Source organism: Apis dorsata, unplaced genomic scaffold (assembly GCF_000469605.1).
Source record: "Apis dorsata unplaced genomic scaffold, Apis dorsata 1.3 scaffold_220, whole genome shotgun sequence".
Taxonomy (NCBI): domain Eukaryota; kingdom Metazoa; phylum Arthropoda; class Insecta; order Hymenoptera; family Apidae; genus Apis; species Apis dorsata.
In genome coordinates, this window is record NW_006263502.1 from 1978930 (window position 1) to 1979413 (window position 484).

General features: G+C 31.8%; 1 protein-coding gene across 8 annotated transcripts in view; it reads right to left on the reverse strand.

The window, feature by feature from the left end:
* LOC102681024 (aryl hydrocarbon receptor protein 1) overlaps window positions 1-484 on the reverse strand; it is a 143392-nt gene that overhangs the window by 6332 nt on the left and 136576 nt on the right. The gene's annotated exons all lie outside the window — the stretch shown is intronic.

The following is a 484-nucleotide window of genomic DNA, read 5'->3' on the forward strand; positions in this document are numbered from 1 at the left end:
CCTGCTTCGTTGGGGGGTGTTTTTAAATAATTTTCCACAAGATTGGACGCAAAATAATCTAATTTTTAGCTAATCGATATAATAAATTCATAAATTTCGATCGAGAAATATAACGCAAGTATATGTCCGTTTTTATTTTACATCTGATCGAACCATCTTGCGTTTAAAATTATATAAAGAAATAATAAATAAGCGTATATATTTATCAAATAACAAATATTACATCGTTAAATTACATCCCTGATAATGAAAGAAATTTCGTAATAAATTTTACGTAAATATATTCTCTATTTCACACACATATTATTCCATTATTATTAATTATATGTATAGTATCGCGAATCAATCTTTATAACTGGAGATTATTGATCTAATTTCACCCTGTGTAAAGGGGTTGAAAACAGCTTTAGGGAAGAAACCGACACAACAGCAGAGTGGCGCAGTGGAAGCGTGCTGGGCCCATAACCCAGAGGTCCGTGGATCG